We start from the raw sequence: 12,831 nt of genomic DNA, 5'->3' as shown, positions 1-12,831 counted from the left end.
CATATGTTTCTTGTGAGGATAAAAAGAGATAATAATTGTAAAGCACAGCACAGTGTCCTACACATAATAACCATGTTAGGCTTCATCATCATCATAATCATAAAAAGTCCTTAGATAATCAAAGTTCTATGGATGTGACCAATTCAAAAACTCTTCCATCTTTTCTTGTTGTTGTTGTTTTGTGTGTGTGTGTGTGTGTATGTGTTTTCATTTTGTTTTGTTTTGTTTGCAAGGCAATGAGGATTAAGTGACTTGCCCAAGGTCACACAGTTAGTGTCAAGTGTCTGAAGCTGGATTTGAACTCAGGTCCTCCAGAATCCAGGGCGAGTGCTTTATCCACTGCACCACCTAGCTGCCCCACTTCTGTCTTTTCTGAGTCAATGTTTATATCTTGATTAGATACTCTATAACTCACATGCTTGAAAGACACTCTGCAAATCTTGAATTTATACATTAAAAGCTTCAGACTATTTTGCTTTACTTGATATAACACTTTACTTAGCCACCCTTGATGTTCTTCTAGGATGTTTTTGGGGGTGTTTTTGTTTTATTTTGGTAAGGCAATTGGGGTAAAGTAACTTGCCCAGGGTCACACAGCTAGTAAGTGTCAAATGTTTGAGACTGGATTTGAACTCAGGTCCTCCAGACTCCAGGGCTGGTGCTCTATCCACTGCACCACCTAGCTGCCCCAGGGTCTTCTTGACAATCATATCATGAAGGTATACCAACACACCCAGATAGTTTCCCAAATTCTTTCTTCCTCAATCATCATAACATTAAGTACTCTCAAGATTTTTAAACTGATATGCTCAAACTGACAAAACCAAGCTGAGATGATGCAAGTAATCCTCTCCTTGCCTTTTACAACCAAAATCTGGTAGTAGACTCAATAAATCCAACCCTTAAAGACACTGGCTTCCAAACAGACAGTCTAGGGTATTTATAACAACACAGGGCATCAATCCACTTAAAAAAAAAATTCTATCATGTTTAAACACACACACACACACACACACACACACACACACACACACACACCACCTTAGGTTTTTATCCTTAAATCTGTTTTCTTTCCCTTACCTCTCCTTGTCAGTTGTACCTACTTAATATTCCTGGAATCTGCTTCCTTCCTTGTAGTCCCACTCAAGCCTACATGACATATTTCCTTGATAATTACAGTACATAGATGTTGTATAATATTTCTCTCTACTCAGAACCTTTCAATGACCTCCTTCTAGATACACTTCAAACTCTTTTGCCTAGAATGCAAAGTTGTACCATATCTAAATAAAATTCCCCTTACTTCTCCCTTCAACCAAACTGGACTACTTGCCATTCAGTGAAAATATTTGCGTTTTCTAGCTCTGTCAAACTGAAATGCTAATTACAACATACAGACTTCCCTAATCTTTCTCCCCTTCCTTCCCCCTTCCCCAAGTTGGTAATAACCTTTCCTCCTCAGACTTCTATAGTTTTCAACATTTGTTTTCATAGGATTTTTAGTTCCAAAATTTTCTCCCATCCTTCCTTCCCTCCCTCCTCCCCAAGACAGAAAGCAATCTGATATAGGCTATGTATGTGCAATCACATTAAACATATTTCTGAATTAGTTATTTTGTGAAAGAAGAATCATAGCACAAGGGAAAAACCTCAAAAAAAGATAAAAAAAAACCAGCCCAAAAGTAGAAACAGTATGGTTCAATCGGAATTCATAAACCACAGTTCTGGTTTTTTTCTAAATGTTGAGAACATTTTCTATCATAAAGTTCTTTGAAATTGTTTTGGACAATTGCATTGCTAAAAAGAGCCAAGTCTATCACCATTGTTCATCACACAATGTTGCTGTTACTGTGTACTCCTGGTTCTGCTCCTCTCAATCAGCATCAGTTCATGTAAGTCCTTCCATGTTTTTTTTAACTCCTGCTCATCATTACTTTTCACATTGATTTTTTTTTAGTGAGGCAATTAGGGTTAAGTGACTTGCCCAGGGTCACACAGCTAGTAAGTATCAAGTGTTTGATGCCAGATTTGAACTCAGTTCCTCCTGAATCCAGGGCTGGTGCTCTATCCACTGCACCATCTAGCTGCCCCCACATTGAATTTTTAAAACTTTGTGTTCTAAATTTCTTCCTCCCACCCTCTTCAACCCTCCCTATGAAATCATGCAATTCAATATAGGTCATACATGTGCAGTTATGCAAAACATCTTCTCATTAGTCAGTTTGTAAAAGAAAATAGACAAAATTACTTTAGAAAGAAGAGCTAACAAATAAAATTATACTTCAATCTGAATTCAGATACCATCAGTTCTTCCTCTGTTAATGGTTTGCATTTTTCATATATCCTTCTTATATCCTCATTTCTTTCACAGTTACTATTGCTAACTGTATTACCTTCCATTTATTCCCTCCCTTTGATATTTACTCTATTTTCTATCTTCCTTCACCCTATGCCTCCTTGAAAGTATTTTGCTTTTTACTGCCTCCTCCCCCAATCTGCCCTTTCTTCCTTCACCCCTGCCCCATATCCTTCCCTTCCCACTTTCCCTAAGGGCACAATATATTACTATACACACTTGAGTGTGTATGTTATTCCCTCTTTGAGCCAATTCTGATGAGAGTTAGGTTGACTCCCCCACTCCTTCTCCATCTTCCCCTCTACTCCATAAGCTTTTTCTTGTTTCTTTTTATGCAAGCTACTTTTCCCCAGTCCACCTCTCCTTTTCCCTTTCTTCCTCTTACCCCTTAACTTTATTTTTTTTCCACAGATAACTGGGTTTTATTCCAATGGAACTGCTGTGGGTCCCACGGGCTCTAGGCCCAAGCCTAAGGCCACAAGGCCTCATGTGGACTAACAGGACACACGGTACAACAGCATTTGAGATCCAGGGTGACATGATGGGAAGTGATTCCATTGAGAAGCCCCCAATGAGGCAGAGCCTGGAGCAGCTGACAGCACATGCAGATGTTTATTTCACATTTTCAAACAGTGTGTGAGCCACGCAGTGGTCTTGGGCGTGCAGGAAGTCAAAGAGTTCCTCGGCGCAGTCCTCCTCAATGTTGGAGTGCAAAGATATATGGTCTGTGCACATCTCCAGCCGCTTGTGGGCCTTCATTGCATTTCTCGATCTGTTCATAGTATTCCCTCACAGTGGTCAGGGGGTCCACCAATTCTTCCTTCTCCTCTTCATCTTCCTTCTTGGGGTCCCCACCATCTAGAATCTTCTTGTCGCTCCCTCACACCATGGCTGGCGTCCACTCTAGCTTCAGTGAGCACAACTCTTAACTTTATTTTTTAAATGTCATCATGGGTCAGCTAGGTGACACAGTGGACAAAGCACCAGCCCTGAACCCAGGAAGCCCCAAGGCCATATCTGGCTCCAAACATAAGCCACCCCACCCTACCTGCCCCACAAAAAACAAGGATAAGCAAAAAATAAATGCTTTACAGATATCATCTCTTCATATTCAATTCACATCTGTGTCCTCTAAGTATATTCTTTTCAGCTGCCCTAATACTGAGAAAGATCTTATGAGTTAGAAGTATTATCTTCCCATGTAGGAATGTAAACAGTTTAATCTTTTAATATCCCTCATGATTTTTTTCCTATTTACCTTTTTTTTCCTTTTTTTGGTGAGGCAATTGGGGTTAAGTGACTTGCCCAGGGTCACATAGCTAGTAAGTGGCAAGTGTGTGAGGTTGGACTTGAACTCAGGTTCTCCTGAATCCAGAGCTGGTGCTCTATCCACTGTGCCACCTAGCTGCCCCGCTATTTACCTTTTCATGCTTCTCTAGGATCTTGTATTTGAAAGTCAAATTTTCTATTCAGTTCAGATCTTTTCATCATGAATTCCTGGAAGTCCTCTTTTTCACTGAAGTCACATTTTTTCCCATGAAAGATTATACTCAGTTTTGCTAGGTAGGTGATTTTTGGCTGTAGTTCCTTTGCCCTCTGGAATATCATATTCCATGCCCTTTGGTCCTTTAATGTAGATGCTGCTAGATCTTGTGTTATCCTTACTGTAGCTCCACAGTATTTGAATTCCTTTTTTCTAGCTGCTTGCAATATTTTCTCCTTGACCTGGCATTTCTGGAATTAGGCTATAATATTCCTGGAAGTTTTCCTTTTGGGATCTCTTTCAGGAGGTGATGGGTGAATTCTTTTAATTTCTATTTTACCTTCTGCTTCTAGAATATAAGGGCAATTTTCCCTGACAACTTCTTGGAAGATGATGTCTAAACTCTTATTTTGGTCATGGTTTTTAGGTAGCCCAATGATTTTCAAATTATCTCTCCTGGATCTATTTTCCAGGTCAGCTGTTTTTCCAAGGAGATATTTCATATTGCCCTCTATTTTTTTTATTCATTTAGATTTGCTTTATTGTGTCTTGGTTTGTTATAAAGTCACTAGTTTCCATTTGTTCAATCCTAATTCTTAGTCAATTATTTTCTTCAAAGAGCTTTTGTATTTCCTTTTTCATTTGGCTTTTCAAGCTGTTGACTTTCTTCTCATGACTCTCCTGCATCGCTCTCATTTCTCTTTCCATTCTTTCCTTCATCTCAAAATCTTCCATCTCTCCTACTTTCTCTTCAAAGTCCCTCTTGAGTGCTTCCATGACCTGAGACTAATTCATATTTTTCTTGGAAGCTTTGGATGTTGGAGCTTTGACTTTGTTATTATGTTCTTCTGAGGGTGTATTCTGGTCTACTTTACCCCCCCCAAAAAGCTTTCTATACTTCACTGTTTTCTCTGCCTACTCATCTCTACCTAGAATCAGATGTCTGATTGAAATCTGATTCTCTATGGTTGGAAGCTTGGCATGCCTGTGCCCCTTCCCCACTGGGATGCCACCACTTGATTCAGCCCACTGGTGCCGAACCAGGGCACTTTACCCCAACTCCAGCAGAGATCATAGCCACTTCACCCCAGCCAACTACTGAACCCCACCACTGGTCTGCAAGCTGAGCCTCAGAAGAAGCTGCTGGAGTCAGACTCTGAGACCCTGGAGGTGCAGTCTGTCCTGGGCTTGGTAAGCACGGTGCACTGAACTCCTCTCTCAGCCTGCTGAGCAGGTGATCCCAGTTGCCATCTTTGGCTGGAAAATAGTCTCACTATTTTTTTATGTGGGTTAGGCTGGTCCAGGAATTGTCTTACAGCATACTTTGGAGTGAGTGGATGGGTTTATTGGGAGCTTGGGGGAATCACAGCCTTTCTTCCACCATCTTGACTCCACCCTCCTTTGATCCACTATTAGATACACACACATATAGTTATTGTTTACGTAATATTTATCAGTTTTTTCTCTAGATACAGAGAAAATCTTTCTTCATATATCTTTTATAGTTAATTTAGGTATTTATAAAAGTCAAAAAACTTATTTATTCAAAGTTGTTCTTAAAAACAACATTGCTGTTACTGTGTACAATGTTCTTTTGGTTCTAGTCATTTCCCTCTTTATTATTTTGAGTAGATCTTTCCATGTTTTTCTAAGATCACCAGCTTATTGTTTCTTTTTTTGTCGTTTTTGTTTTTTTGTTTTTTGTGGGGCAATGGGGGTTAAGTGACTTTCCCAGGGTCACACAGCTAGTGTCAAGTGTCCGAGGCCAGATTTGAACTCAGGTACTCCTGAATCCAGGGCCGGTGCTTTATCCACTGTGCTATCTAGCCACCCAGCTTATTGTTTCTTATAGCACAGTAGTACTATAAGTCTGTTACAATCATATACCACAACTTATTCAACCATTCCCCACTCAGTGGGCACCCCTGTAATTTCCCACTTGATAATTGGTCAAAGGATATAAACAGACAGATTTATAATGAAGAAATCAAAACAATTTATAGTCATGAAAAATAGTTCTATATTATTATTTATTAGAGAAATGTGAATTAAAACAACCTTGAGATATCATTTTATATAAAATAATTAAAGGGGAAAGCAACAAATTTTGGAGGCAATTTGAAATAATTTGGACACTAATTCTTTTTTTTTTTTGGTGAGGCAATTACGGTTAAGTGACATGCCCAGGGTCACACAGCTAGTAAGTGTCAAGTGTCTGAGGCCAGATTTGAACTCAGGTACTCCTGACTCCAGGGCCAGTGCTCTATCCACTGTGCAACCTAGATGCCCCACTAATTCATTTTTGAAAGGATTGCAAACTGATTCAATGAATCTGGAATTATTCCCAAAGAGTTATTAATCTACCTATACCCTTTGACCCAACAATAGCATTAATAGGTCTGTTTTCCGAAGAGGATTAGGGAAAAAAGGAAAATAACCTATATATTATAAAATGTTTGTAGCAGCTCCCTTTGTGGTAGAAATATCTTACTTATGCAGTGAAAATACACTTGTTCTCTTGCTTAGCATCTGTCTCCACTGATCTTTCTATCCTTCTGGTACTGTAAATCACAAACGTCAAATTTCTCTGTATCTTCTTCAAAGGTTGAAGATCCTCTGTTCTCAGGATGTTCATTATCATTACTTGCCTCTATTCTACTATAAACCTCTGCACAGTTTGCTTGTACAGTCAAAATATGAAGGTATCAATCTCATATTCTCATAATGGAATTGGTTCCAATCAGCACTGACACTCCACTGATAGATGGTGAATGTGAAGGTATCAAAATATTAGTGGCTACTGTCCTTTTGATACCAACAACTTCCTTGGTAAAATTTCAAGCTTACACTCTCCTCCAATTCCAAGCCCTTTCAGAGGGATAAGGGTAATTTTTTTTATATGTCTCCTTCCAAATGACTGAAAAATGTTGATCACTTGAATTTCATTGTCAGGAAGAACACTGCATGCTGCATCATCAGTCTTCACCACCTGCTCTATGAGTCCATGAGGAAAAGAACCATAACTCCTTGTTATTAGGACTGTTTCTTTGTATTTATATGACCAAGGCCTGACACATAGCAAGCACTTACTTTTTGATTGATAAAAAATAGAAGGGATGATGTTTACTATTTTCAGAACATAGAACAATCTCTTTCTCTCTGACCCAAATCCTTTTGTGGATGATGGTCCTGGAGACCTCAACTTTTGCAAGACTAAAGCTATATTCTTCTCATAAATGCATACACCTTCCATATAGTCATCTCTGTGGTTACAGAAGATAGTCATACCTTTCTGATTGTTTTAAGTTGATGCCATTTGTGTATTTACAGCATTGTGCTCTCAATTCTATTGTCCCATTTCCTTTTTTTTTTTTTGTGGGGCAATGGGGGTGAAGTGACTTGCCCAGGGTCACACAGCTAGTAAGTGTCAAGTGTCTGAGGCCAGATTTGAACTCAGGTACTCCTGAATCCAGGGCCAGCGCCATCTAGCTGCCCCCCTCCATTTCCTTTCTAAGTAGAATTTTACATTTCAGAAATTCTTCTTTCAACAGGATTCCTGATTTTTCTGCCTTCTGCCTGATGTCTGTATCTCCACTATGGCTGTCTGGTTTTGTTTCTATAGCCCACATGTTGGAGGAAGTTCCTGAGCTATTTGTATTTGGGGCTTCCCAATGAGAATCCTTACTATCTTGAGGTAGCAAGATGGTGCAGTGTCTACAACCCTAGGCCTAGAATTAGGAAGACCTGAGTTCAAATTCAGACTCAGGCACTTACTATCTGTGACTCTGGGCAGATCACTTAACTTCTCCTTGCCTCAGTTACCTCAACTGTAAAATAAGGCTAATAAGAGCACCTCCCTCCCAGGTTTGCTATGATGATTGTGGCAAATAAAACTATATGGTCACAATATAATTGTCCCAAGTTTAGGGAACATAGCTGGGGTTTATTGTATATTTATTACTTAAAAATTAGAGACTACTACACCGGTTTGGGGTCATTAAGCATTTATTAAAGCATATTAAGTATTAGTAAAGATAGAGCACATGGCTCAGAAAGTTAAGAAAATCTAGCTAGGAAAGAGGAGAGAGAGATAGTGGGGAACCATGGTGGGCTACATCTGCTCTCAGCTTGCTGTGGGCAGGAGGAGAGCTTGCCCTTACACAATGCTCAAAGCTCATTGGCGAGCATCATTCAAATCTATTGGTTTACTGGATTTGAGGGTGGTCCGGTGTAATATGTGCTGATATTAGAGTATGGAGCCCTCCCAGGGGGAAAAGCCTTCAGGTAGGTGGAGTTTTAATCCCTACTCACAGTCCAAGGTCCAACCACATTTCCTCTGAAATTCTCCTGACTCTGGGGTGGCCCCAAGAAAGATCTGGCCAAGTTCTTCGGGTCTCATAGAACCTCCAAACATTCTATTATTAATAATTTTCTCACATGATCAAATGAGATAATATTGACAAAGAACTTAGCACACTGCCTAGCACATAGTAGGTACTATATAAATACCAGTTCTCTTCCTCCCAACCCCCAACCCCAACATTATGTTCACTTTGCATTATGCATACTATTTCTATCAACTTGTAAGACTCTGGCAGGTTCTATAAAGATTCTAAACTGCCCAATTATATTCTCATTATTTGATTGCATAGCAAGTCCTTTGGTTCAGTCTTACCATATCTTCTTCAGTTCTCATTGTATGCTTCTTTATCTGTTTCCATGATATGAAGTTTGTGAAATTACAGTCAAAGGACTTTCCTTCTAGTGCTAAACTGTAATGTTCATGAATGCAGAGAGTGGTTTGAGGAGACTGACTGCCAGAGCCCAATCTTTAGAGCATGTACAATGTAGTCTGCCTAGTACCAAACTATATAGAGGCTTAGCAAACATACTCCTGGAAATGCACCAGGCTGGGGCCCTTTCTCTTTTCACTTCAGAGCATGTGCAAGTATCATCTAACTGTTTCCTGTTTGCTTGCTCTATAGAGATGATAAGCATTTTAACTGGCTGCCAAGCCAGAATTGAGAGTATATCCAAAAGACTCAAGCCAATGGATTCTGTTGCAGTAGTCAAACACAGTGAGTAACCAGCCTTGAGGAGCAACCTGTTTGACCCAATTTAGCAGTGATTCAGAAGCAGCTAGATGTCACACTGGATAGAGTGCTGGGCCCGGAGTCAGGAAGACTCATTCTAAGTTCAAATCTGGCCCCAGACATGTACTAGTTGTGTGACCTTGGACGAGTCCCTTAACCCTGTTTGCCTCATTTTCCTCATCTGTAAGATGATCTGGAGAAGGAAATGGCAAACCACTCCAACATCTTTGCCAAGAAAATCCCAAATGGGGTCACAAAAAATCAGACATGTCTGAAAAAATGGTTAAACAACCACAGGAGTGAATTAACTCAGCGGTCAAGACAGCCTACAAACAAGAAAGCCACTAGTCCATTAGTTATGCCCCACTGGGAAGTGAATTTGGGAAGAAATGTTTTGTAGCAACCACATTAAGTCTGAATACACTCTCCCTAGCTAACAAAATTAGTGATTTGTCTTTCACCCTTTGGGTGATGGGAAATAATTAAAAGGAAAATGGCAGTCAGTTTCCAATACAAGCTATAATGCAACCTAGTCAGGCTGCTGACTCATTCATTGCCTAAAAAGAGGTCCCAATAGGGCTTCTCTTTCTCTGCTTGAGGAAACTGTAAAAAAAAAATGAATAAAACATTTCCTAACTTAAAACTCTAAGTCTCCATCCAGAGAATCATTCTGTCAAAATATCACAGTTATAAATCTGACTCTCCTCCCTCCTGGGTAATTTTGCATTTGAGCAAGAATACACACAGATCATGTTTATATACTAAAAGGACAAAGTAAAAAGAAAAAAGTCAACAAACTGTTAATATAGTCCCCGCCCCCCCACCCCACCCCCACCCCTCCCGCCAATAGGCAGATACCATCTCAGAAAAGAGAGGGAGAGAAATGTAAAAAAAAATTTTTATGAAAGCTCAAACCTTATGTGTGTTCCTAGGGTGGGCTTTTAAAGAATAACATCCATCCTGATACATCTCATCCATGAGCCACATACCATTCTGGTCCTGTAGTCTGAGGCTAACGATCTCATGGATAGCCTACTTTCCTTTAAAGCTTCCACATTTTGTATTCTGCTGTGCCACTTGTCTTAGTGGTTCCCAAACTGCTACCTTTTCTTATAGCCCTTAACTTGGATGCTTGGTCTAGGAATCACGTCAGTGACTTTCCACTAGTTTGCAGATTAGAGCAGATTTCTTAGGAAAGGAAAGTCAATTTTAAAAGGTCAAAACACAGGGAGACTTCTTCTGGAAAACCAGCAGATATTAATCTCCAGCATACTGATTTCTTTGGTTTCCTACATTATTTTAGCCGTCAGACACTTCGAGATATTTACATGCACATATTTCCCCCAATTAACCACTTACCTTCTCAACCTAGTTGCATTAATTTCATTTGTGCAAAAGCTTTTCATTTATCTATTTGATCTTTTGTGATTGCCTCTATGCTTTGTTTGGTTAAGAATTCCCTTACCTAAAGCTGTGAAAGGTAACTTACCTGCTTTTCTTTTAATTTTTTAGTTAACCATTATTTAGGTTCCACCTTAAGCTTATTGTGTTATGTGGTGTAAGACAAAGATATCAAACTCAAGGCCAGTCAGAAGCAGCAAAATTCCCAAGTGCAGTCCAAAATAAGATTAAAATGGCAATTGGAAACTGTTTAACAAAATAAGTAAAAATGTAACATAACATAAGTGGTGTTAATTTGTAGTTTTGTAGTTAATTGTAGTCCATATGTAGTCTATAGTGATCTCTATCCTTTAATTTGACATGACTGGTGTAAGACATTGGTTGAAACAGATTTCTACCACAGTTGTACTAGTAATTCTTATTAAATAAGAAATTGTTTCCCAAATAACTTATTTTCAGGTTTACTGAAGGTTGACTTACTGTGTTCAATTCATTCTGATTTATTCTTATTTAGTCTATTGCACTGATCTACTTTGTTTCTAAATTAGTACCAGAGAGTTTTTGTGATTACTCTTTTATAGCATAATTTGAGGTATGGAAGCACTATTCTCCCTTTATTTCTATTTTTACTATTCATTTAAAAAACTGAGATAATGAATAGCTTCAACATTCAAAATTTTTTAAACCTACCACAAAAATCAACAGAATTTCTCTAAAGGAATAATAAAGTCCAGGAAAGATAAATAAAAAGGTAAGTGTCATTAAAAAGAACTTAAAATGCATAAAATATCTAGGAATCAACCAACCAAAGCACACTTATGACCTGTATAACTACAATTACAAGTTGCTCCTTAAAGAAATAAAGAATAACAAATAACTAGAGGCATATTAAGTACTCATGACTGGATCAATATAGTAAAAATTATGATATTCTCTAAATTAATAGACAAATTTAGTGCTATACCAATCAAAAAACTAAGGAGACATTATAAAAATAAATAATTCTTTTGGAGGAGCAAAAGATCTAGAATCTTAAAGAGAGAAATAATGAAAAAAGTAGGAATGAAGTGCTAATGTGATTTTTTAGGTGCATTTAAAAAGACATAATATTCAGGACCAGGGAAGAGATAGCCCTGCTATATTCTGCCATTGACAAACTTCATCTAGAATATTGTATTCCCTTCTTGACACCACATTTTCTAAGTACACTTACAGGGGTGTTGTGAGATTCAAATAAGACAATGAATGTAAACACTTTGTAAACCTGAAAATGCTTTATAAATGCTAGTTAGTAGTATCATTTTTATTATTAGTCTATAGTCTGGTGATAATTTCATTCCCTCAGCCATTCCTGCTGAGCTCAAGCAATGTTTAGAGAGCAATATTGAAGTGTCAGTAAATGTGCAACAGCCAGACTCTCTGAAAAAAATTTCAGGCACACAAAATTTTAAGTTTAATCCGCATTATTAATGCTTTCTTAAACTTAGATAATCAGTAAAATGATTAATTAAAGCCTGATTTATAGAGATTTTCAATTTCTAAGGTGTAAATACTCACTTTGAAAATTTAACAATAAGGTAAACCAGTTAGGGCTGGCTCCAGTATATCCCTGGGTACTGATAAACTGACAAGTTTAGGTACCCTATAGTCATGCCATATGAGAATCACATGCAAAAACTAAGACTGGAGAAGAGAATACTTAAGAGGGATATGATATCCATCTTCAAAGATGGATTGCCCCCCAAACAGAAAAGGACCTATTTGTACAAAAATAGCAGCTCTTTTTGTGGTGGCTAAGAATTGGAAAGTAAGAATGCCCATCAATTGGAAAATGGCTAAACAAGCTGTGGTGTATGATGGTGATGGAATATTATTGTGTTATAAGAAATGACAAACAGGATGATGTCAGAAAGACCTGAAAAGACTTATATGAACTGATGTAAAGTGAAGTGAGCAGAACCAAGAGAACATTGTGCACAGTGACAGCAATACTGTTTGATGAAGAACTGTGAATGGTTTAGCTACTCAGCAATACAATGCTGCAAGATAATTCCAAAGGACTAATGATGAAGCATACTATCCATCTCCAAAGAAAGAACTGATATTGATAGAACAAAGACTGAAGCATGCCATTTTTCACTTTCTTTTTTAACTTTTATTCAGGTTTTCTTATACAAAATGACTAATATGGCAATGTTTTACATAATTGCATATGTATAACCTATATCTGATGGCTTACCACCTCAAGGAGGGGGCAGGGGAGGGTGGGAGGGAGAGAATTTGGAACTCAAAACTTTAAATAAAAATGTTGATTATTATTTTTAAAAGATGGATTGCAAAGAAGAATGGTCTGTCATGGGGAAAGGAGAATAGACTTGTTCTGCTTGGCCTCAGTAGGAAGAAAGAAAAAGTTTCAAAGAGGCAAATTTAGGAATATCAGGAAAAGTGTAGACCTATCCAAATACTTTCTGGGGTATGCTGAAGCCAGCTCAGTATAA

General features: G+C 38.3%; 1 pseudogene; it reads right to left on the bottom strand.

Annotated features, from left to right (window-relative positions):
- Positions 1–2,965: 2,965 nt before the first annotated feature.
- Positions 2,966–3,245, bottom strand: LOC122744252 (annotated as a pseudogene).
- Between the last annotated feature and the right edge of the window lie 9,586 nt (positions 3,246–12,831).

The sequence above is a fragment of the Dromiciops gliroides genome, chromosome 2 (genome assembly GCF_019393635.1).
Source record: "Dromiciops gliroides isolate mDroGli1 chromosome 2, mDroGli1.pri, whole genome shotgun sequence".
Taxonomy (NCBI): domain Eukaryota; kingdom Metazoa; phylum Chordata; class Mammalia; order Microbiotheria; family Microbiotheriidae; genus Dromiciops; species Dromiciops gliroides.
This window is presented reverse-complemented; position numbering and strand designations above follow the sequence as displayed.